This window comes from Heterocephalus glaber, unplaced genomic scaffold (genome assembly GCF_053883595.1).
Source record: "Heterocephalus glaber isolate CG9 unplaced genomic scaffold, H.glaber_assembly_v1.0 deba00000594, whole genome shotgun sequence".
In the NCBI taxonomy this organism is placed as follows: Eukaryota; Metazoa; Chordata; class Mammalia; order Rodentia; family Bathyergidae; genus Heterocephalus; species Heterocephalus glaber.
This window is the reverse complement of record NW_028258151.1, coordinates 4,779,264-4,805,739: the sequence shown is the minus strand read 5'-3', so window position 1 is coordinate 4,805,739 and position 26,476 is coordinate 4,779,264. Positions and strand designations below refer to the sequence as shown.

Here is a 26,476-nt window from a genome sequence, read left to right as displayed (position 1 = left end):
AAACTACTAAATTGAAAATTAGAAATCTATCTTTACTATGAAATATCAGATTGGATTTATTTTTTTGTTTGTTTGTTTGTTTCAAATCATCTTAGGTCTTATCTTTGCTTACTAATGTCAATTGAGAACGTTTTCTCTTCTAAGCGTCTCTATAATTTATTAATGCAAGTCGTTTGATAAATAGTCATCTGAGTTTCTAATAGTTACCAAGTAGCTTCTGGTCATTTTCTATGGCTACAAATCGCTACACATCCAGTTTCTTGAAAGGAAAGGCATTTATTTCCTCTTGCTTCCTGGCTGAGGAGTGTGCCTGATTTTCCACATGGGGTTAGGGGAGCTATAATCCAAATGCTTGTCAGCCTGTGAACACATCTGAGACAGTTGTCTTTCATGCGCATTTGGAGTAAATTTCTTTGTGCCATATGACTGGGCTTTTGTGTTCAGTCAGCTCTCAGGTGAGGGATACTATGAGCTCTGAGGGACACTGCATTCCTGTCAAGTGTCCTCTAGGAGCAACTCACAGAGCAGATGTGCGTGGTCACTCAGGGCAAGCAGGGGTGAGCCTCCTTGCTTTCTTTCCAAGGTTCCCTTGATGAGATCAGGATCACCCAAAATAATCTCTTTTTAATTTATATTCAATTAATTTGTACCTAAATCTCAGGGGTTATACATCATCATGCACACATGATGCTCCTGCAGAGGGGTGAGCATTCAATGTAGGCAGCCACACCTGAGAATTACTAGAGTTGTTTCAAATTTTACCTAACACAGGCTGCTCTTCATAGCTCCATTACTTCTGCTTCCACAGATGTCATTCATGGTTTGGTAAATCATAGATTACGAAAGGAAATGGATCATTACCATAGACTCCATTTCATAGAGTCTCTTTCATGTATATTTTCATTATATGTTGAACATAAATTTTTCATTATATGGTGATCAAAAATATATATATATGTATGTATACACATTAAGAGCACTTATTGCTTAGCAGTCTTTTAATCTAATCCTAATTTGCATAATATCAGCAGTTTAAACTTCAAATACTGTGTTCCATGAATTTTCATTTTAGTGAAATAGATTCTTGTTGCATGAATTCATATATTTTAAATTTATGTTTGATAGTTTTTGTCATTATTAAATTTTATCCTACTCCCTCATAATCAATTGTATTTTGCCATTTTACTATATGGAAAACATAGAAATAACTACATACTAGCATACAAAGTTTTTGATTCAAGAAATACATTTTCATTTATATAAAAAACATGTCTTACTTTTCCCGTTGCTGACGCAAGACACCTAGCACCCAAAGTTAAAAAGAGAAAGGTTAAATTAGATCTCAGTTTGCAGAGGTTTCAGTCCATAATCTGGTGGCTCCAACACAGGGTAGCATGGCAGAGGGACATCACAGAAGAGAAACAGTTCATGATGGGCAGAAGGCAGCAAAGCAAGCAAGTGACAAGACAAGCCCCTTTCCATCCCTTATATTGTATTCAGGCTACCCAACCTTAGGGCAGGTAGCAGTCACAGCCTTATTCCTAGTACTCTTAATCCTAGCATTTCACCATGAATTAATCCCAGACTCACACACTCTGGAGCCACCCACCACTGAAAAGCCCCACCTATGACTGCATGAGGCTGTGGGGGAACATCTAGATACAGCCATAACTGCGTGTGTCTGTTTTATTTATCAATTCTTTTTTATCAAATGTAAAAGACAAAGAAAATAAATACTTAATATTCTATAATTTAGAATAAAAAATACTACAGAAATTTAAGAAATGTTGTACATGTTTTTCTTTAGGTCTGTCCTCTATTGTTACATCAATTGAGGATCTGAGGAAATTTATGGATATGCTATAAAAAGGCTGATCCATTTACTTTGTACTCAATTCAATTTTCATATATGTTCCCCTTATTGAAATATATAACAATGTGATTTGTGAGTTTGATATAATCAGGTCCTATTCTATGTTTCCTTTCTCTTTTTTTCTTAGTATCAATTTATTGGAGCCCTATAAAATAAGATTCCTCATCTTAACATATCCAACAAACAATATCAACTTCTTATTTTCAGTAGTAGAGTAGTAGGTGGCTTCTTTGAATGGTATTGTAAAGAGAATTGTATTTATGATGTATTCCTGAAAGCTGAGTCAGAAATACACTTAGAGTCTGGTAAGATATTGTCCTTTTGGTTTTTTTGTCCTTTCTGATGTATAGCATTATGGAAAGATTTCAGAAAGCATCATTGTAATTTTCTTCTCATTCAGCACTTCAGTTCTGATGAACTTGGATGTTGTCCAAGAGAAGGTCAAGAACAGACACTGGAATGCTTGCATAGTTCCATATCTTATTCTCTCACTATATTCTGACATAAAGTATAATATTGATATATGTGCAAATCAGTCCACAAAGAAAAAAAATGCAGAAATCTGAAATAATAATCATGGAAATAGTTTCCATTATCACCTCTGCAAAGCAAAAACAACAAAAGTATAATAAAAAGGCAGAACCACTTAAGCCATAAATGAAATTAGTAATGTTGGGGAATAATACTAGCTTTTCTATTAAAAAAAACAAGTAAAAATGATAGCTTATTATAACCTTTCTAAAAGGATCACCTCAGGCTTTCAAATTCCTTTTGATATCACAAGCAGATTTATCACAATGACCACCTGCATACTTTACCCACAGGAATCAATTGCCTTTATCTTGCAGAGGTCAGTACAGTATTTCTAGATAATGTTTTATTTCACTATGAATGTGATTTGTGTAATTGTTTCATATGGAACTATGTCAATTACTAGAATTACCTTGCATTTCATAAACACATCATTTTAATGCAAATAACAGAATGCATAAAAATAAGACCCAGAAATATTGCTCAGATGCCATATTTGCTGCCAATTGCTGAGAAGTGGAATGAATGTTTTCCATGGAAAACTCAATGTCAAACTGAGTTCTTCACCTGTAAGCTCACTAGTATATTTATTTTGCAAATACAGCAACTCATGCAGTTCTTTTATTATACCCATAAAAACATTAGTTTTACAAAGACTCACCAATCAATAGCTGCTAATGATTAATAGAGACAAATACTACAAGAAATAGTGGCATTGAATTTACAAATACTCTCATGTGAAATGTTTACAAAAATTATGTTTAAATTTTATAGAGAGAACTTATGGGTTTAAGATGTAGATATTTGAAATATTAACAATTTCAAATTTCTTTTAGTTGTTATGCAATTTTATTTGAGATTTTTATAACTACTAATTTTAGTATTTTAATAATGTACTCCTTGTTTACAATATGTTGACTGGTTCTGAAAATAATTTAGAGTTTGAATCACCATTTTAAAGATTTGTTAAACAATTGGAAAGGTCTTCCATCATTTTTTGCATATTGGATTGTTTACATAACAGGATTTGTTCATGAAGCAGATGTAAAGTATTTTATTTAGTTCTTATTTTAGATACAATATTTTCAATTATGTCCTATTCAGAAGTTCTATAACAAATCTTAAAATTCTCTCTCTCTCTCTCTTTCTCCTTCCTCTCTCTTCTCTCCTCTCTTCCTCTCTCATCTCTCCTCTTTCCTCTTTCCTCTTTTCTCTCTCTCCCTCTCCAGGAATTGAACTCAGGCATTTTGCAATGATATATTCCTTGCCTTTTGTTAGTTTTAAATTTTCTGGTAGGGTTTCCCTTAACAGGTTGATAAGTTGCTCACTCTATGCTTGAACTTGTGAGTCTCCCGTCTCAGACTTCATTTGTTTTGATTGTGATAGGATTTTTTTAGGCATTGTTTTTGTTTCCCACAGCAAGTACAGTGGAATAAATGAACTCTGTATTTGTAGATTATTCAGAACTCTACCATACTTCATTTTCTTCTAAATATCAATTGCCCTCATAAAACACTGTAAAGGTAAAAGCTATGGAACCAAAAATTATAAAGGATGCTTTTGGGTGTTCAAAAAGAAAGTTCATCTCTTTCTTTTTTTAAAATTAATTTTATTGGTATGTTTTAGGTATACAATATAATGACATTCATCATTGGAAATTTGCACCTTTACATAATCTCTCTTGGTTCTTATTTTTTCCCCATTCCCCTGCCCTCCCTTCAACCCCTCCATCCCTCCCTATCTACAAAGATTTTTTTTCCAGTTTTTCATTTTCTCATATTAATTCCATTCCCTTCTTTCCTCTACCTCTCCCACTTCCCCTTCCTCTTTGCCCATTTTCTTCCTATTTCACATTATCTATTATACCTTTTAGTCCTTATTTACACTTTCAGTTTCTCACACTAGAGAAACTATATGGTATTTAAACATGTGTGTCTTATTTATTTCAATTAAGAATATCACCTCAATGTGCATCCATTTAGATATAAATGTCTCTATTTTCTCATTTTTTAAGGCTGAGTAGTTCTCCATTTCATAAAAAAAAACACATTTTCTTTATCCAGTCTCCAATTGATGGGCAATTGGGCTGCTTCCAAGTTTTAGATATTACAAACTGTGCTGCTATGAACATGTGTGCATATTTATCACTGTGGTATGATTCTTTTAATTCTTGATAGGATTTTATGTGATACATTTTCTTGGAGTGGAGGTTTTAATTTACCCAAAACTTTTTCACATATGGGCTACTAAATGTTACTATATTTATTGCTTAAGCATTCTCATTGCAGTTTGACAACTTTTTTTTAGTTCAGATAGAATATTTTTTTAATTTCCAAGATGACTTAAGGTATTTAATTTGCTTTAAATATTTCATTAGTTTAAATGTAAATACTTATCTTTGCATTGTTTTAAAGATCATTGTCTGTTGTACAACTTTTTAAATATAATTTGTTGATGTTTGAGGGTATCCTTGTGTGACTTAAATGTGATCAAGATAGGGAAATGTTTATGATGTATATGTGCATGTTTGCAAACAAAACAGACAGACCACCACATAAAAAGACAGAGAGAAACAGAAAAATTGTGTTCAGTAATAGAGTCTGTGGCTAGAATAATAGTACAGACTAATAAAATATTCAATAAAATATAAAATTAAATTTCTGATTTGAAAATCGTATCTTAAATTCTTCAATGTGTACTGTATACAATGACTGCAATTTCAGTCTTAAACACTCCTAGAGGTCCAGTACTGGAGTCTTGGTCTCCACTGAGGTCCTGTCTGATGTGATGACACCTTTGAAAAGTGTGGCCTGGTGGGAGGGGGACTTCCTGAGAGGAAGAGAAGCCCCAGAGCCTCCCTTCTCCTCTTTGAGAACGTTAATCCTGACTGTCATCCTGACTGGACCAGGAGAGCCCTGGTAGATTAGCAAAGCCACTTCTGGGTGTGTCTGTGGAGGTGACCCAGTGGTGTGGGAGACTGGGCCAGCAGACTGTGGGAAAGACCCGTCCTACCTAGGCAGCACCGCCATGTAGGCTTGCCCCCATTGTGGAGTGAATAGGGAAGGAGTCAAACCTCTTGCAGGTTTGACTGTGCAGGCCCATCTCTCCTGCTTCCATCATTCACAGGCATCAGATTCCAACTTGCTCCTTCTGTTAGACTCACACCAGCACTCTCCAGAGAGCTTCCACACACTTGGCCTCAGGCTGGTGCTGGATTGTTGCTCCCTCTCCCATGGCTTCCAGCTTCTGAGAGAGTGGCTGCTGAGCCCTCAGGCTTTCCTGTGCACAGATAGCACTGTGGACTTCACCCTATGACATTGTTATCCCATCTGACAAACCCATCCCCGTGCAGGTGTCTGCTTGGGTAGAGAGAGCCAATCCATGCCCTTTCACTCAGTGGCTGAGAAATGAATGGCTTTGCTTCATCACACATCCCCACTGTCCCCAAAGCCACAGGGCTAACTGACCATGCACCACGACCTCCATGGCTGAGCCAAAGCAAGCTTTGCTCTTTATAGGTTGATTATCTGAAGTGTTAAGCATCTCTGTCTCTCCTTCCGTCCCTCTCTCCCTTCCTCCCCCTCCCCTCCTCTTCCTCCTTTTTCTCTCTCTCTCTCTCTCTCTCTCTCTCTCTTTCTCTCTCTCTCTCCCCTAAAATCTTATCCCCTGCCTATGTTAGACCACCAAATAGCATGGCACCCTGAGGGTCCTCAGAATTCTGGAATGACAATTCTAGGCTGACAAGAGGGCAGAGGAATTGCCAGTCCTCCTGTGGACAGAAATAAGAACTACCTCAGGATTTCACGTACTATTGGCTACAACAGTCACAAGGACCCTGTCTCTCTCTAAATGGGAATAGAGCTATATCTATTGTTTAATCTGATATAAATTCAAATGGAAGAAATATCTAGTCTATAAGGACTAATAGTTTTTTTCAGTGTATCAGCTAACTCAATTGTAAGACTGAGTTAATAGGCTTTATGTCACAGAGTTGTAAAGATTAAAAGTTTATGAATGTGCTAGTAAGCTTTCTGTTAACTAAAAAGTATTTTACTTTCTAATTTTTAAGTATCTTTGTATTTTTAATTTTTTATCAGTACATGTTTATAGTACATAATATTTACATTCCTTGTGTGGAATTGGTACATACACAAAACACATCGTAATTTGTCTTTCCATCTCCTTTCCTCCCTCCCTCCATGCCTTGATACCTTGTGCATTTGAGAATGGCCTGTCTTGAGAGAGAGAGAGAGAGAGAGAGAGAGAGAGAGAGAGAGAGAGAGAGAGAGAGAGAGGAGAGTGATTGAGGCAGGAGGATCTCTGTGAATTCCAGACCAACCTGGGCTACATAGTGAGATCAGGGCCAGCCTGAAATACATTGTGAGAACTTGTCTCCAAAAAATCTATCTATAATTTGCTACTTTGTCTCAGAACGGGAGTATTTCTTCATAGTCATGATAGCTTATGTCTTAGTTCACATGAAAAAAATGTAAAGCCTGTGCATCCTGGGAAAGGGTTGATTACAAACTCTATATAAGACTGTTTTGTTGGATATCAGTTGGGGTCTGAGTCTAAACCTCTGAGGCCCAGAGGGGTAAATGAAGTTCTATAAAATGTTTTCACCACATCAAAGAGAAATGCTAGCAAGAACAGAGAGCAGTGAAGGGCTGTCCTTGTAAGAGAGATTTTCCAGACACAGCAGGGTGAGCTGCCTTCTGCCTAAGAGCATCTTTTTAAAGCTGGTGTGGCACCCAGGAAGTAGCTTTCTGGGGTCTGGGTGTTCGCCTGGATTGTCTGACTTCCTGGAGAGCCAGCCTCGGCATAGCCTCTGATTTTGTCTGGCCAAGCCTAAGCCTTCCATTGTAGAGGGCTCCAAGTCTAAGCCAAGAATGAACCTTGCCAAATGTACTCTCCTTTTCTGGATTGAAGCAACAAGAATGCCTTTCAGTGGCATTGCCAAGGTTGAAAATCCACTCCCAGTTGCCCGATGGTTCATCTTATTAAATACAAATGGCATTCTGCTGGGATCTGGTCGGGATGTCTCCCAGTTCTGCAGCAAGGGGCAGATTTGTTATTATTTAGAATGCACTCTTACTCTGTACACAGAAAACAACCACTTGATTTTTCTGACATAGAGAGCCAATCTTACTGAATTGTAATTTTACTTTTTATAAATTATTTGTAATTTGTTTGATATTTTAAGTAGAGAAAGGGGTAGAGAATAGCTAGAGAACACTTTGAGGCCTAAATTGAGGGTGTTATCTCAATAGATGTATGTGGTCTACATTTTATACATATTCTTACATAAACATTAGCTTTCAAAGACATAAGTTATTTTCTACAAAGGTACTAACAGTACAAACACAGAAATACATCTAAATTCTAAAAGCTCCTGAGATACACTTCATGAAAGCTAACAATGCAGAAACACTGATACTGACAAAGTATTGAATAAGGCATGTTGAACATCAGGGAAAATGTATGTTAAAATTTACATCTTTTGTCTTTACTACTGCCAACCTCCTGTTAATGTAACAATCTCTGAACACACAATGTGTTAATTATAAATAAATTTATTTTTTAACTATTTGGCAAAATATAGTAACCAGTATTTATTTGATTTCACTTGATTAAAACTGATGGAAATATGACTTAAAGTTTATAACAAAGAGAGAGCAAATGAGAAAGAGAAAGACACTGAGCAAGACTCTAGCACATATATTTGTATAGCCAAGGATTTATCTGCTAAAAGGAGAGCCGGATCTGAAGGCTCTCTACATCTGCTGGATTTATTTTAGAATAGCCTAGGATTTAAAATGTCTGCTAAATGTTAGCTTAGAAAGATCATCACTGATACCAATATTAGCATGAGCACATGTGTGCTGCTCAAAGTGTTTTAGTTGCTGCTATAAAAAAGCACAAAAAACAGTGGTTCTGCCCAATTTTAATTTATTGATCTCCTATATCAGTAAATGATTTGGCCACCAATAAATGCAATGATGAATAAATATTTTTGTCCTTGAACCTAACTAGATCTTTGAAAAATGAAATATAGCACTAATGCTAGCTAATTACTGAAGATGGTATATATTAAAGAATGAAATTAATATTAAAGTGTACCCCCATTGTCCACATAAAAAGACACTCGACTTGTAATTTACGTCTATAAAATCTGCCGCATCATTTTTCCTTCATTATAGAGAGATCCTACAAATAATTCATTTTAAGACTTGTGCTGATGGAAAGTTGCAGGGTTATGGAGGCCTGAAGAAATGTTAATACAGATCTTCCTGTGTTCAGTAGGTCTCTACTGATGGGGCAGGGAGGAGTAACCATGTCTGATCAAAGTTTACAGTGGGCCAACGTGTTGGGATCACTCTAAGGGATCACGATGAGCCCTTAGTGCATTTTGATGTGCTTGATTGTGTTCTTCCAGAGAATTCCTCCAAAGACTCTGCACTGAGATCAGCAGCATCCCCAGGTTCAAGGGACTCCCATCCAGCTCCGCCTGGGCTTTTGTGCCTACTCATTGTCAAGGTGAGCTGGAGAGAGCAGATCTGAGAGAGGGCAACATGACTGATTAAAACTAACAGCAAAAATTAAAGTAACAATAAGACCTTACCAACTGCATTCCTACAAGTAATTGGACTAACAGACACATGGCAATACCAATGGTGTGTTTCTCCCGGGGGGTAGCACTGGGTTTGGGACACGTGGATCAGCCCAGTGCAGAAACCACCTCACTGACAAGGAAGCCTGGATAAAATGTCCCTGCCCTTCATGCAATTGGTCTGGGGAGGGAACAGAGAAACAGAGCTAAGAGTGGCTAAGCCCCAGCACTGAACACGGTGTAGACAAAGACCTCCCAGCACCGTTGTTTTCTCTGTAATGAGATCTCCAAAGTAGCAGCACCTGGACTGCTACACAGCCTTGCCTCAGAGAAGGGGTGATCAGAGAAGTCACAGTAGTGGCTTCCATCGAAGGCCTTCATAAAAGGATGCTAGCCTGGAGCCAGGCTCCTCACTTACTTAAAATGGGAAAATTTACAAATCTTTTTTGTCTTGCAAATTACATTTTAAACCTGCTTTTGAAACTTTTCTCATTGGACTGGCTGAATGATTTCGTTCTTTACACTTCAGCGCCTCTATTGAGTCATATGTTCCTTGTGATTATAGATTTGAATAGTCTTTCCCATTCTAAACAATTCTTCTCTTCTGATTCCAGCCATTGCCTAATATTAATTTCCCCAATTTTATATTTCTTGCCCAGACTGTCCTTCTGAATTCAGTACTTACTGCCCTTCCATTGGTCACATTTTCTGGCAGGCTAAATGAGTGCTTAAATCAATTCATCAAGAATGAACTCTAGCTCATTGTTCTGGTGGATAACTATTATTTTTCTTCTTCAAACTTCTCCCGTGATTGACCTTAATCTCAGAATTTCAGAAAAATCGTTGGTTAACATTATCACCACTTGTCACAGCCATTATTTACCAAATGCTGAATAAGTTTATTAAATAATTCTTGGTTCTCTGTTCCAATTGATTTCTGGCTCTCTTTCACCCAATTTAATTCCTTTTCCTTTCCTATTAATGACAGTATCTTTTCAAAACATGTGTTATTGAATATCATTTTAATTTTAAAATCTGTATCTGTGCTGCATTCTCAAGATACAGTCTTTACAGCACTTCCAACATTTAACTTTCTATTTCTCTTAATTGCCAACTAACTTTAAAAGCAGCATATTGAGCTTTCAGTTTTTTCACTAGTTGGTTACTTACTTTTGCTAGTAATATCCATGTACAAACTCTTATTTTTTGACCAAAAATTTTCTTCTTATTCCTTTCTCTAATGCTAAATTCCTAATAACCAATAAAGTTTAGTTTAAATATTACCCTTCACCCCTTTTCAAGGAGTAATCAGTCTCACCATGCTAACAATTACCACACCATTCTCTCTGTTTAGTAGTGTATCATTTACTCTATTTTGATTACTTAAAAATGTGTCATTCCTTTATCCCATAGCCCTGAAATATGTAATCCCTTTTCCCTGAATTGAGATAATTTGTGAAGACAATTTCAAAACAATTAAAGTATAAAAGTGTGAGCAAATTTAATGTATTACATAAAATATATTAATATGACAGATTTATTCTCTCCAAGATATAATTTGTATGTTTAATGAAGCCTGAGTAGCAATACTTGTCTGATTTTATAGATATAACTTACATTTTTTCACATTATATAAACTCTTTTATTTCAAAAATCTAGAAATAAATGTAATTTTAAATATCAAAATTTTCTGCATCAAATTTCCATTGTATGTTAATAAAATTTTTAAATGTTTTACTTAAAACAGTAATAATACAAGTTGTTAACAATGTTCAGATTTTAAACACATGGCAGCCTTCAACTACTCTTTATCACCTGAAATTATGCAACAACTAATATTTAATATGTAACTTAGTGTCAAATGAAGAGATGTTGGAATTCATATGACCTTTAAAATGCAATAAAGTGGCATAATAAAAAGAACATTTTTTGTAAATCACTTTTTCTACTCATTTAACCAAACCATCATGATTATCCCTAAAAAATGGTAGAAAGAGCATAATATATAAAACTTAATCTCTGTTCTAAAAACCTTTAAGTCAGATTTAACACTGCAATTAATTTTTATTCATGAATTATTAATTCTTTACAAGAGAGTGAAAATAAAATGATAAATAGACCCAAAAAACAATTTAGTGTATTTAGAGCATTCAGAATCTGTTAAGAATGAACTTTAATTACTTCTAAGTTGAAGGTTAGTAGTAATCAAGTTTGGAATATTGAAAGTACATTTAGTAGTGGTTACCTGTGGAGAAGTCCTTAAACTCTTTGACTGTACCCATGTGAATTAAATACACATGTATATGTAAATATAAAGCATCAGTACATGGAATATATATGGAGAGAGAGAGAGAGGCAGGGACAGTGTACGAGAGACACTTTTGTGGATACCATTCAATAAGAGATGTAGAATGAAAAGCCAAACTGGATAATATGGAGCCCATGCCCCTTATCACTCACCAGGATACCATAGCTAAATTAATCAATTTATTAATTAGTAATTAAATGAATACCATCAAGAGTACATGTTTTCAAAATTCATAGTTTGAGATAAATGCTTTTGTCAGGCAGGTTTTTCAGTCTTGACCCCAACTGTGCAACTTTGGTCAATTATTTAAGTGCTATGAGCTTTATTACTGATGAAGTAAAAGATGGGAAACAAAAACATGAAGTGTTCTTAGAAACAAATTAGGTAATATACCATTACGAAGTACTTAAGAGACTGCTTGTCATATAGCAGTACTTTATGAATTATGAGAATGTGTCCATCTTTTCCTTATTCGATATCATCATTCATATGTAGGAAATTAGCGGAACATGACTTTTTCACTTATGTGAATCAGTACCAATTTAAAAAACATTGCTTCGATACTCTTTCATTAGTTGATATTTATACATATGTAAAATTTCCCGTATAATTTCTAACCCAGAACTCCATGATTTTCTCTATGTCTTCTACCCATTCAAAGACATTCTATCAGTTGCAAATTAGGTTAATAGTTTCACATGCCGATTTGGCCTCAAGAAAAAAAGAGAAATAGAAGGAAATTAATCATGTAATCATGATTAACATTATAATTATATGATTATATAAAATAATAATCAACTTATCCTATAAAATTGATATTGCAGAAATATGTATTACAAAATTAATAAAAGTCAGTATAGTATTTACAAACTAATATGTTAAATTTCTCAAAATCCATTTTTAACCACATAAAAATTTAGGTTTGCTAGACACGATAGTGCATGCCAAGAATCCTACTATAGTACTCTTGGAGGCTGAGGCAGGATTATTGTAAGCTGGGACCCAACCTTATCAAGACCTAGTTTCAAACAGAAAATTAAAAACAGTTTGGGATGTAGCTCACCATAAAAGTCCTGGGTTCAATTCACTTACTGTAGAAAACAAATGTTTATGTGAAGAGTTTATAAAAAATAAAATAAATTTATATTTTTTTTATAAAAGTAAGCACAATCATAGGACAATTAGGCTCAAATTATTACTCCTTTTAGGAGAAGAAAAGGGAACTAACACATCGAGTATATACTATACATTTTCAATTTCCATATTAATTTATCAAATGTTTTTATTGATATTAATGTTGAAGTAGGAAAAATGTCTTATATAATTTCAGTATACTGGTGTGCAAGAAAGTTAATATTCAATTTTCCACTGAGTGTACAGATAGTATTATTCAAATACAATGGTTTCTTTCCCATATATTAGTGAAATCGATAGTGAATTGCAGTTTTTAAAAGTCATAACAATAAAAAAAATTTAGGTATAGCTTTAAAATAAATAGTATTAAATTATTTTAATGTACTAAAATATCTTAGTAAAATATAAAATATATATTACATATTTATATTAAATATATTAAAACAAATGTCTCATTAATTATTTATTTATTAAAATATATTTTAAAGTATTAAATTATTTTAATCAAATTATGTTAGCTTTAAAATAAAGTCTTATATTATTTTTATGAAGCTATATGAAAAATTTTGATGGCAGTATCTTGATATAAGCATTGAATATAGCAATTTATATTATTATTAAGTATGTCCAAATGCTTGGTTTCTTAAGAATATTTTGTTTTTATTTTAGATGAACTATATAAATATTGCCATCATTTAATAGAGTGCTGTCTTGTATGATTTTAAGTAGGAAAAGAGTCAAACAAATGTAGTTTCTACATTTGGAGTCAAATGAGATTATTTCTTCTTTTCATAATTTAGGTCTACTTTCTATATCCCTTAATTTTCAAATCAATACATAAAACTTGCCCATATTTCTGAGGTACCATGTGATAGTTCTATATATGTGTACATTGCATATCATTCAAATTAAGGTAAATACATATCACCTTAACAAATACCGTTTATTTGTGGTGAAAATTTTTAAATCCTTTCTTCTGGCTTCTCAGAAAATAGAGTACATGTTATCATTTTATATAGTCACCCGCTGTTCAATAGGGTATAGGAACTTATTTCTCCTAAATATAACTTAGTACCCAATGAGAAAAATTGCCTGTCCCTGCTTTGCCCTATTCTACTTAGCATCTGGTAAGCACTATTCTGTTGTGAACTTCTCTTATATTAGCTTCATATTCCACATATTAGTGAGATAATTCAATATTTGTTTTCTTTTATGGCTGCCTTATTTCATCTAACATAATGATGGCCAGTTCCATCCATGTCATTGCAAATGACAGATTTAGTTGTATCATATGGCTCAATTATATTCCACTGGGTATGAGTGCCACATTTTCTTTATCCATTCATCAGTTGATGGACACTAAGTTGTTTGCTTTTCTTGTCTATCATGCATAGTGTTGAAATAAGCATTGGAGTGCAGATAGCTCTTTGAAATGCTGATTTCATTTCCTTTGATATATATCCAGTAGTGGTATTATTGGGTGAGGGAATAGTTCTGTCTTAAACATTTTGAGGAAACTTTCTACTGCTTTCCATAATGGCTGCACAAAGTTTCATTCCCACCAAGAATGTGCAAGAGTTCCTTTTCCTGCACATCACCATCAGTACTCGTTATTTTTCATCGTTTTCATATAGTCATTCTTAAAAATGACATAATTTATCATGGTGTTTATTTACATTTTTCTAATAATTAATGATGTTGATAATTAGAATGCCTGTTGGCCAATTTCATGTCTTCTTTTGAGAAATGTATACTTCAGTCTATTGTGCGTTTCTAAGTCAGGTCATTTTTTCTTTTATTTTGAGGGTTTTTTTAGTTATTTATAAATTTTGGACATTAATTCCTGGCCATGACTGTGGTTGGCAAATATTTCCTATTTTCTGGAGAGTTTTTCTTTACTGCAGTGATTAATTCATTTGCTGAGCGAAGCTTTAAGTTAAATGTTATCTCTTGTTTACTTTTGCTTTTGTTTTCTTTGTTCTGCAGGTTGTTTACAAAAACTGCACATTCCAATGGCATGGAACATTTCTCCTTTGTTTTCTTCAAGACGTCTTATTGTTGTGTGTTTTACATTTCAATATTTAATCATTTTGACTTGTTTTTTGTTTGTTTGTTTGTTTTGTTCTGTTTGTTTTTTAGTACTGGGACTGAACTCCAGTCCTTGTGCTTGCTCAGCAGGCAGCGAAACCACTGAGCTAAATCCCTGGCCCCTTGACTTGGTTTTTTAAACTGAGCAATAATATTCAGTCTCATTCTTCTGTGTGTGCATGCTCAATTTTCTCTGTGTTATTTATTGAAAGTCCCCATTTTCTTATGTTTTGTTAATACTGTCACTGAGAATCAGTTGGCTTTAAATGTGAGTTAACTTCCAAACTCCTTGTTGTGTTCGACAGATCTTTGTGCGTGTATACATACATATTTTTTGCCTATACCTTGATACATTGATTAATAAGAGCTCTGCAGTACTGTATTTTGAAGTCAAGTAATGCTATGCCTCTTACTTTTTTATCAAAAAGTCTTTAGCTATTCAGCTTTTTATAGCTCCTCAGAAATATTAGTATTGTATATTTTTTAGTTCTGTGAAAAACATCATTGATATTAGAGAATATTAGTTATGGCAATATTATAAAGTTTTGTATGTTATTGTTTTTTATCCCGTATTTTTCTAAACTTGTTCATTAGTTCTGTTGATTTGGGGTAAATTCTTCATGCTTTGCTATACACATGATCATGTAACTGCCTCTTGCCTGGTCTTTTGGCTAGAGCTAGTAAACTTTTGTCAAACTTTTGTCTCTCTACAAACATTAGAGTATTCATGTCTATGGGTTCTCCAGCACCTATTTAAAAATATGTAAAGCCAAAAAAAAAAATCCTCTACCTCATCATATTTTACTTTTCATGTACTTAGTTGCTTAACTGGCCTGCCTTCTCTATATATTTAGTGTATATTTATGTTTTTAAATAGTATTTATAATGCCTCAATTTTACTTATTATTTACTCTTTTTATTCCAATTGAGAAGATTTCGATTTTGTAGTGAGGTATGTAGAATTTTAAAATTTGGTTACCATATTTTAAATGTCCAAGAACTCTTTTATTATTTTAAAGACTCCAAATATATAATATTGTTACATATGTCATAAATGCAAGATATTTGTATATACTTGAAGAATGTTTTGTTTTCAGTTTTTGTTTTTATGATCTACAGATAGAGAAAAATTTCCAACTATATATACAGGAAGAAGAAATTTAGAAAAAAGAGCTATATATACAGTCTGATATACTAAACTCATACAGAAATAAAAGATAATTGAAACCTGAATCAATCAGAAATTATATCTCTATTTATAAAATGCTTGTTGTTTTTATAATACCAAATAGAGAGGAGGAAGGAGGGCTGTGTGAAGGAGGGAAGACATGGGGTATTGTTTGTGTTCTAAGTCTTGATCTGGGGGTTATTGTCACAAGTTAAATAAGTTATTGAACTGCTAACTTACGAGTAAAATTGACTAAATATTTTCTTTGTATTTTTACAAACTCATAAATTTGATTGTATATTTATTTGTATTTCAAAAAATCCTCATAGTAGCAATGTTTAAAAAATACATATTACTTCCTGTAATACATATACATATATATATATACTTTTACAGTAAATGATTTCTTTGACTTCTGAATATATATATATATATATCAGAGGAAGTAATTTTATCAGATTTCCTTCTTATGTCCAAAGATCATGATTTTGCCTGGTCTTATACCTTTTTAAAAAAAATTTTCTGGACACAATATTATAATATCTTCTTTTCCCTTTATCACTGGTACTATGATAAAAATAATGCAGTACTATGGTATTTAAAACACCCAGTTTAAATTTGGAATATTCAGTGAAATTTGAATTTTAGATAACCTATGAAGAATTTTAGTTTAATATTTCTAATATATTACATGTGAAATATTGTATGCTGAAATTATTCTTCTACATTTCAAAGTTTTTCTAGTTTTACAAATAGTAACTTAAGTTTTTCAGTACTCAAAATAATGTTCGGATAAAAAGTGATTATATGGAACACACAATATGTAATAGATTTGCTGAAATATCTGATAATTATCTCATATCCTAGTGTATGATATGAAATTGAAGATAAATACAGTTCAGGTATATATAAGGAAAGAATTATGAGCTCCACCTCATTAAGTGTCTTTGATAGATTTTTTTAAAGCTGAATTTAATGTTTTAATATTTCTATCATTATCATAAAAATATAAGAATAATTTAATAATGCCAAGACCCCAAGAATAGTAAACAAGTAATGTAATTATGCAAGGTATATTTCACAAGGCTTTTATACTTTTACAATAAATGACTTCTTTGCCTTCTGAATTACAGTGTTTAAAGTTGTTTTCCACAAGTATAATTCATTTATATTGGAGGTAATGATATGAAGAAAGGAGAGATTTTTGGCACTGATCATCAAATAACTAAAGAGAAGACATTCCAGCAAGAGCAACTGCCCATCTGAAATTGAATAATAGATTTTTCTGAACAATGAAGAGGCACAGAAACTTCAATTGCTTAGTGTTTGTATTATGAGATCATTAAAAACCCAATATTTATAAAGTTTCCTATAACTCATTACCAATATTTAGATAGAATTTTAGAGATGACAGCAGAAGCAACCCAAATTGTGAAATGATTCAGTCTTTGAGAGGCTGGGATCTCAAATCCACTTTTTTAAATGCAGTGCCCCCCCCCAAAAAAAATATCAACAATGCAATGGAAACAAATTTCTAAGTTATCTTCTGGGTTCAAGTGGAGAGTGGAGTGGGAAACTTCAGAGTGTCAGTCACGGGAGGAGTTTCTGGGTGTAATTCAAATTCAAAGTATGTAAGATTCAAAAATGCAAAAATAAAAGTGTTCAGGTAGAAAAGACAATTCAACTAGGTAATCTATAAAACAGGTGGGTGGTGCTATGGAAATAAAAATTGAAGAGAAGTTTTTCTTTAATCAAGAAGTTTTTGTTTAGTAGGATGAAAATAGTTTTGTAGAAAAATAATAATACCCCAGAGGATCTAATTATATGGCAGAGGACATTTAATTAGCCAAAATCTGGTAATTATACTCACATGATCCATTCATTTTTATAAAGGATGAATACATAAAAAATTTCTCCATTAGTCTTCCCCTTATGTTTTATCAGAAGTGTGCAGAGAAGTTCTCTCTTGATAAGTATTTTAAATCTACTTCCACCCCCATTCTTATCTGGATCTTTCTTCGCCTTCATTACATGGTCTTTTAAATTTTCTCTGTAGTCTGCTTGTTGTCTTATGCTGATTTGAGCATATTTGAGACATTAAGACTCCAAGCTCCCAGAAGACAAGAACTTTCATCAGGTTCTGGATACTATAGGGCAAAGTATTTTACTTGTGACAAAATTCATTCAAAATCTATATCCGTAAGAAAATTTTGACAAATGAAATGTTAAATGTCAATTTAAGTAGAAGATTTATGCCTAGTTCTGCTTATTATGCAATTTTTTTTAATTTTTAAAATTAAGTTTCGTTAATACTACTTTTAGGGAAAAATGCTCTCTGAGATTAATGTGGTTCAGTACCTACCTATCTGCTATGTATCTGTTATGAGTACATTATAGTCTTCATGTCCAATGTGAAATTCTTAAAAACAAAATTTTTTAAAAATTCAAATTTTCTAATATTATCATAATATAGTATACATACCACAAGGTCTGGGGTAGCATTAAAACATTAATATACTAAAGTAAAATGTGAATATTCACAATAAATAGGATAAATGAGAACTGCAAACTTCAAAGGTCATTTTGGAACCATACAAGTTTTGATGCCAAATTATAGAGTAAATACCGTTTTCAATGTTCATTTTGTATGTGATTTTGGACCTATAAGTCCACTTATGCTCTCATTGACTCTCTCTTAGGGAGCAGTTCTTCTCTTAGTAAAGAGAATGAATTATTTTCAGGGAATTTTGAGGGTCAGGTTCAATTAAATATTTCCAGGTTATACTACAAGTAATAAGGAGTACTTCATCCTTGATTGTGCAGAATGATCTTGGCTAAACTCTTTGGTCTCCCAGGACAAATCTCACAAATACATATTTCATCCCTCCCCTCCTTTCTCTTGCCTTTCCTCAAACATTTCCATGGTTACCCTAACTCAGTGTAAGTGTTTGGCAGTAAATTCAGAAGATATGCACTTATTTATCTAGTTCTGTCTCTGGATGTCTCCAGGAATAATAGCTACAGATATGTTCACAGCGGAGATTTAAGGAGAGCTGACAATAACATTGTAGGGAAAGAAAGAGAGAAAGAGAAGAAAAGATAATGTAGTCCAGCATGGACAACGTATCTGTGTACCTTGACTTAGTACAATTGTCATATATATGCAAAACGTTCTTTGGCCTACTAGTCTGGTTTTCAGTCTGTATATGTGATAATTAATTTTATAAAGTCTTATAAGATAAATGAATGTGATGCTTGAAAAATAAAAGGGGATGGAGGGAAGGGGAAAAAGGAACTGAAATATGTAATTCACATGTACAGTTCCATACAATTAATGTAATCTTTGTGTACAGTAAACATATATTAATAAAAGTTAAAAAAAATAAGTAATGAGGTTGGTTTTATAGCCATCCTTCATTTATTAAATGAATAAATGTTATGAATATTGACCAATACTATTTTAGGTCATGGAGATGTAATTCTGAAAAAAAAATTTTTTAAACCCTGCATTACTAAAATTTGCATTATTGTGGCCATAAAGGCATAAAATACACAAATTACTCTGTTACTTAACATACTTAACTTTCTCCAGCTGTTATTTTCATTGATAATACAAATAAGTAAGTAAAATATTTCATAATTGATACATTTTGAGAACCCTCTTGAAATATAAAACAAAAACAACAGAGGAAAGATACAGTTTTCTTATTTGACAAAAACTAATTGCATTCCTAAAAATAACTAATGTTTTCAGAATTGTTTTGGGAATAGATATGTTACAACTGTGCTTTGGGGAATTGCATTTTTCTCATAGTGGTTGCAAAATCGATCCTTTTTCAATATTCACAGCATGGGAGCAAGTTCAAGTTCAGAATTTTATTTTAGTCAGCCTAAACCATTCCTCAAAATCAAGGTTTTCTTTCTTTTAAAACTTTTTAAAAGGGTCCAGAACTATCCCCGAAAATGGGTATAAAATACAAAAATATAAATATTTGCCTTCAACTCACAGGGTTGAGCAAATAGCTAAAAGGTTCAAGAAAGTTTTGTTTAACAAAAAGTAAAAATATATTCAAGTTAATTAACTATAAATGTGACTGGTAACCTATGGCAACTCAGATTTATCTCCAAATATGCCTCATCAGAGGATGGAAAAATCAGTAACCATATTAAAAATCAAATATAAATGCAAACATTAAGCTAAATAATTTTTTCGTTGTTTTTTGGTACATTTTAGGTGTACATTATGATCACATTCATTATTGGGAATTTGTAGCTGTACATGATATATCTTAGTTCTTGTTTTGTCCACATTCCTCTTCCCTCCCTTCCATCCATCCACCTTTCCCCATTTAGAAATAAATAAATAAATAAAGCCAAAAGAACTTTGTTTCTGTTTTTTCCCTTCTCTTCTCATATTTTTTTCTTTCCCTTCTTTCTTTTCTGCTACCTCCCCCACTTCCTCTTCCCCTTTGGACCTTTTCTTCATATTTCACATTATCTATGATACACTATTTTGAGGGAGGAATGTGATGGATAAATTATTCATCTGGATTAATCCTTTACAAGTCATTCAACTTCAACATTCCCCAAAGTACAATTGAATGAATGCTTCATTTAAAATTCTACTAATAGAAGGAAATGAATAAAATCTCTCACAAAGTCAAAAAAGATATTTTTTCTTTGTGTTAGTGTCTTATATATAACATAAATATTAAATAAAACCTTTCTATGTCTTGCGAAAATTTTATTGCAACATTTTATAATTCCTGACCTAAAAATATCCCCAGATAAAAAACCTCTTCATCAAAATGTCACCTCTCTTTCCAGACTCTTAGTATTTACCACCTAAGGAGAACACTGCAATAATCATGGTCCATTCCTTTTAATATGAAAACAATTTTGTATATGGTGTTACAATCTTTGAATAAAACACTTTCAACTTAGGTCATTCTCATGCTATTTGCCCAGCCACCTCAATGGGCAGTGCTTCTTAAACACTGCGGAGCACCCCATTCCCCATCATCCCGCTGAGGGCAGCACAAGTACAAAAGTCACCCCATGAGCTTCCTTATTATTTTCATTTCTCTATCCTCGATGCAGTGTTCATTTAGATGATGCAGACATGTCGCAAGTTCCAGAGCTGTGATGATGAGCTTTGCTGTTGTTTCTTTGGAAGTCAGGTACTAGAGCTACCTGCTTCATCAGTCTCCTGACACCCACAATATTTTTGATATCCTAAGAAAATAAGATTTTTAAACCTTTCTTATATATTGCATGTACATATAAACTATTAAGTAAAAGTTAAATATATTTAACATTATGAGTAAATTTTTTACAGAAATAAATATTTCTAGCCTAAGAAAAAATCATCAGTTCCCCAGAAGCCCCATGTGTGCCTTTTTTGATCCAAATCTTCCTGCCTTGAAAAAGGAAAGATTTTCATTTAATTCTTTTATATTTTAATAAATGTATATAATTCTAGACAGTATAGTGATTAGTTACTTTCTTTAATAATGCATATTAACATATTGATCTCTAACAAAGCCTTGTTGAATCAATACACGTCATAGAAAAATATGTAAGTATTTTAGCATACCAAGAAAGAAGAGACATCAATGATGCATATTTTTGTGTCATTTTCTTTCGCTCTATTTGTGCCTCTATGTCTTGTGTTGTTTCTTATGGGCAACATACAATTGCCTTTCTTTATATGCATTCCTAAAAACATTGACATTTTTGAGGCAGTGTAATTCATTTTCATATTTGTAATTATTGACACATTTTAAAAATCTCTCACCTCATGTCTTATTTTGTCATTATTTTGATTTTCTTGCTTTTTTTGCTATCGAATCAGTATGTTTTTCACATCTTCAAAACAAATTCAAAATTTTACAAGTAATGGTAACTGATGAAATTTAGTCTTCATATATAATTAAATTCAGAGTTAACTGATAGTTTTACTCTCATCCTGAAGAATAAATCAGCAGATAGAATGTGCTTCACAGATTACCCTCCCTTTTATCTCTCATTTTATTTTGATCTAGGATTTTACTGTTTTTAAATCCCAAGTAATAGTGTGATAACATTATATTATTAATCATTTAGCTCTGTGTACATATTTATGTATTTATTAGGTAGGTTACTAAATAGCTAATTCAACTATTGCTGCAACTCCATCTAAGAAAAATAAAGCTGAATATGGATAGAAGTCAAGGAACATGGGAATGTGTTTAAGAATATTCGGAGAAAAAGATGGAATTGTCTCACTTCCCAGAAATTCTTCTATGTCCAGATTTTATATGTTTGAAAAATACTTGGCTTTAAATCAGTGTATGTTAACAGTGATGGCATGGCATTGCTTTTCTGTGATGAGAACTGATTCCAGCTGATGAGAATGTTCCATTATGGCAAAAAGCAAGTTCTGACAAAGGTAGCTGAATCTGTGACCTCAAAGTGCTCAGTTATTGAGCATTGTTTATCTAGATTTTAATTTTCTAGCTGTTGAATGACAGTCTTCTCCCCTGTGACCACCTTAGTTCAGACAGAGGTGCGACAGACACTCTGTGTAACACCAGTCCTTTCCTCTATTCTAAAGTGAACGTAACACTCTTTGGCAGAACTGATGTTTCTCCTGAAATGCTATCTACAGTACTTGTTATACTGTTCAGTGTTAAAAATCTATGATATCTCTCCAATATCCTTAGACTATGAATGAATAACAGCTCAACTAGGTATGCAAAAAGTACAAACTGCTTCTTTATGTAGTCTGAAACTAACTTTTCAGTTGCACTCCACGATCCCTTCCATGAACTCTTACTTGAGCCACAGAGAATGTTCCCATACATTTTGTGGACAGTCCACATCCCTTCAACTTTTTTATGCATATTCGTGGGTTTTCACTCAGTGAATATCTTAAGTCCTTCAGAATTGCTCTCATAGCTGCAAAATTAATTCCTCAATTTCTAAGACAGAATTAGTGAATCTTTTGTGTTGATAGGCAAAGCAGAGACCACAATACTCTTATGAATAAGACAGTATTGTTTGTTGTTATTTAATATACAAATAACCTAGTAGTGGCCAAAGATGTAAACACACCCAGAAATCACACTTAATGGAAAAAAACTCTTTGTATACTAGATTTGAGAGTAGTAATAAGATGCAGCTCACACAAATATGGAATCTTTTAACTCTCTGTATACATAGAAACAGAGATGTTAGTATTTTATACATATTATCCTTATATGTGTATGGAGATGTTACGTTCTTACATCCAGGTGTACCAGGAATTTTAGATTTAGGAGTTGCTACTCCCATCTCATTCTTAATGACAGGAGAAATAGTCCCTGGTGTGGTTAGTTTGAAGAGTCATGGTTCAGAAACTCCTGCCCTGGTAGGTTTGCTGTTGTGTATTTTACTTTATTCGATCTGAACTCCAAATAAAATCATGATCTAAAGAACAAAGACAAAGCAAAAATAATAATTCATATCTGAAAATCAACAAGATAAAACTTCACTGTCAGTTGAAAAGTTGGCAAACTTGTGCTATACTTCTGTAGACTTCAGTTCTACGCATGTAACTCTACATTCTTAAAAATTATAGAGTAAATAGAAATTAAACTTGAAATTTCTTTATTTTAAATGTATTTTATTTTCTAAGCAACGACTTTAAATATTAAATGAGATCTTAACAAAATTTGTCCACTTTGATGTATTCTTCTACAACTTTGTAATCTACAAACGCTCCGACTAAAGAAACAGAAGAAATTGCACAAGCGAGATGGAAGGTGATAGATGCAGTGCTACACACGATGCCAGAGCGCTTCATTTACCAAGCACACCTTTCAAGATCCCTTGACTGTGAGCATCAAGAACAAGAAAAAGCTATATGCTGAATGTATTACTAAGAGCTTTTGACATTGCTTTGTTAAAATATGATAGTATCCAAAATAGCTGCTAAACACTGGTTGATATTTTAAGTCATAAGAACATTCACATGTTCTTCCCAATGACACTTGTTATCTGGTTTGCCAACATCCTTTGTTGCCAACTGTTCAGTTGTCATCTTTTCTTCTTCTTCTACAGCTTTATTATACTTCTTAGCTAATTCCAACATCTCTTTCCCAACTGATTCATTGTGCTTTTAGTACTCACCATGGTCCTGATGTACTACGCCTTCCATTCCACTCTTCCTATGCAAATACAACTCCATAATCAATTGCAGTGGAGTAATGAGGTCTGCGTAGGCCACAAATTAATGCCTGGAGATAGGGCTTGCATCAGTGACCCAGATTTGAAGTTGCTGGTCTTGGTTCATGCCCTAAGACCACTAAACCCGTATGAGTCAATCTGAAGGCATCATAGCAACCTTTCCTTTTGGACACTGAATGGAACTCACAGCCTCTCCCACAGCTCTCTCCCACAGGTGTCACCATGCTGCTGAGTGTTGATTTCCATACCAGAAACCCAACAATGCCACAGTGACTGTGATATCAACTCAGGCCTTCCCATCTGGTTTGCTTCAAAGTATCTGATATTTAGGCTGGGCCCACTGGATCAGCTGATTTTGCACTGACACCAGTTCCTGACTATGGCATTGAACACACATCAATCACTCTGATGGTGTAATCGTCAAAAAATTCTCCCTGCAACAGACTCATTCCTTGTATTGGAACTCAGCACAGCCATGCTTCAACATCTTTAACAGTGCCATGGAAGCAGCACACTTGATCTGCCATGTCTACTGCAGGACAATCTGTAGGGGGCATGTGGCCTGGGGTGGGCACAGCTCCTCCAGGTCTAACAAGTCTGTACTTCTTCCTGTTCAGCAACTAGAGCTTGAGGTGCTAAGATTCAATTCATTAAGCACAATAAATTTCTTCTCAATCAAACTCTTGCTAATTCTGGCAGGTGTAATTTTTCCATGTCTTTATTTTTCTCTCTCACTGAAGGCAGCCGGCTGGATGGAGCAGTTGCTACCATCAGAACTCTACAGTGACCTGAGGGAGGAAGTTACATTGGCTCAGTCCTGCCTGGCGGAGGCTCCAGAGCCGGCCATGCTCAGCCAATTCCATTCAGAAGGAGGGGCCTGAATCTTCCACTGAGAAGCAATTGAGGTTCACTTCAAATTTGGAATTCCTGACACATTTTTAAAAATTCCCTTTAAATATCAATTGCAAGTCCATTACAGGGTAACATGAATAATGCATTTAATTTAATATAACTATCTTTTCTTAAAAAATAGTGGAAAGCAGCTTTATTTTACATTTGCAAACCTTCTCAATATCTGTCTTAATAGAAGATAACTAGATTTCCATCTGCTTCTGCCCTCAATTTGTCATGACAAAGCCTGTGGAAGAGTCACTATGTACTCATAAGAGAATGAAAGGGAGACAGGCAGATGGTGTTCTTTTAGTATATTATAAAATTACTTGTGTGCTTGCAGAGCCGTAGAACATTAAAGCCCAGGAAACACTGGACTGCACTTGGAATACTGCCATGCATCCGGAAATGGAAATCACGTTACTTATATCAGATATGTGTTAGGAGAAGGCTTGAAATCAATCAGCATTTATTACTGAAAGATTTTAAGGGACTGGGAGTTACAGAATCTCACTATGTTGCCCAGGCTGGCCTCAAACTCCTGGGCACTTTTGTCACCATCTTCCACAGCTGAGACCACAAATATGTATCACAGCTCCAGGGTTTATTAATAAAGTCTGGAGAGCTGGTGTGAAGAATGTCAAAGGTGTTTTTTACATTGTATGAAATATATCTCCTCTCCCACTGCATTTTAACCATAACAATGCTAATTTTTAAAAATATGTGTCCACCACACAAAGTTGATTGTACATAAATTTTATCATTATTTTATGCCATTGCAAAAGATAAATTTAAAAGACATAGCTATATTTGTAATTGCTGGGGTTTATGGTGTTTAAATGGTCAATGGATGGAAATTGTGAAGTTTTAGTACTTTTTAGTGACAATTGCTTAAAACAGAAAAAAATAAAACACAATCTTCTAAATGTTTATATCCTCCCATATCATGGAAAACATCAACTCTGTCCTCAGATTGTTCTGTCCAGGTTAAGTGAAATGCCCCCAGCTGCTTCAGATCTAATTAGTTATATTATCTTTACTTCTACTTTGATCCTACCTAATGATTCAACAATACAAAATTTGTGTTGTTTGGCTGGGTATCTCATGTGTAAGCATTGCTAGTTTATGCTAATGTCCATTTTTCAAAAGAAATCTTGAGGTATAAAAATAACATTGCATGGATGAAGCACAAAAGAGCACAAAATAATTTATGAAATGAGAAATCTATGTTCAGAAAACACAAAAGTTTAAATTAAGTACTTGTCAGTCCTAAGATCCTTTTAAGACACTACAAAGAAAATTGCTTCAAGATACCTAAGATCCAATTAAGTTGATATTTCACTATATTGATATATCATTATAACAATTATTTTACCTATCATTATTTCTTTTTCATCTTCTGTACAAAAAGCTACTCCTTGTGAAAAACTATCAGCTCCACTTAGATTGATCCTAAATCATATTTTCATAACAAACAAACTTAAACAAAATAGACTGATTAAACAAAGGTAGATTGGAACATGATCTTCCATGTTAAACACTACCTTTCCCTCCATTGCATCTTGGTGTTACAGAGAAAAGCTTCCCCCTTGGGCTCTTGCCTTTGGGCTCTTTGCCTTACTTGTAAATAGCTTGGCAGACTTTCAAATGCCAGTCTCCTTGGTT

The 26,476-nt window shown here is 33.6% G+C and overlaps 1 long non-coding RNA gene and 1 pseudogene across 2 annotated transcripts in view; one reads left to right on the top strand and one right to left on the bottom strand.

The window, feature by feature from the left end:
* Positions 1 to 26,476, top strand: part of LOC110349525 (uncharacterized) — an 86,449-nt gene that overhangs the window by 33,817 nt on the left and 26,156 nt on the right. The window lies entirely within an intron of this gene.
* LOC101721812 (ubiquitin C-terminal hydrolase PSMD14 pseudogene) lies at positions 23,637 to 24,513 on the bottom strand (annotated as a pseudogene).